The sequence below is a fragment of the Schistocerca americana genome, chromosome 1 (genome assembly GCF_021461395.2).
Source record: "Schistocerca americana isolate TAMUIC-IGC-003095 chromosome 1, iqSchAmer2.1, whole genome shotgun sequence".
NCBI lineage: Eukaryota > Metazoa > Arthropoda > Insecta > Orthoptera > Acrididae > Schistocerca > Schistocerca americana.
Window position 1 is genome coordinate 1,223,262,916 of NC_060119.1, and position 613 is coordinate 1,223,263,528.

The 613-nt window shown below is 49.1% G+C and overlaps 1 pseudogene; it reads left to right on the top strand.

Moving 5' to 3' along the window:
• Positions 1-276: 276 nt before the first annotated feature.
• Positions 277-394, top strand: LOC124556543 (annotated as a pseudogene).
• Positions 395-613: the final 219 nt, after the last annotated feature.

The window sequence follows — 613 nt, forward strand, 5'->3', positions numbered from 1 at the left end:
GACCACCAGAGCGCAACAGAGCCTTTGAAACTTCAAGGAGAAGACAAAGTCACGCATCACGTGGATAAATACATTTTCCTACATTCCCTAAGTTTAAGGCCATTCCTGCATTATTTTGGTCTGAGAATGTTTCATTTAAAGTATGTAATATGTCTATATAGGTGTATGAAGTGCCAATAGGATTTTATACATGTCTGAAATTTGAGTAACACGATAATGTTAGTTCCTGAACAAACTATTATCACGCAAATTGTTCAGTATCTTTGCCTGATTCGAGCCAACGGCCTTGCCGCAGTGGTAACACCTGTTCCCGTCTGATCACCGAAGTTAAGCGATGTCGGGCTGGGCTAGCACTTGGATGGGTGGCCATCTGTTCGGCCGAGCGCGGTTGGCAAGCGGGGTGCACTCAGCCCTTGTGAGGCAAACTGAGGGGCTACTTCATTGAGAAGTAGCGGCTCCGGTCTCGGAAACTGACACACGTCAGGGAGAGCGGTGTGCTGACCACATGCCCCTCCATATCCGCATCCAGTGACGCCTGTGGGATGAGGATGACAGCGGCTGGTCGGTACCGTTGGTCCTTCATGCCCTGTTCGGGAGCAGTTTGTCTGATTCT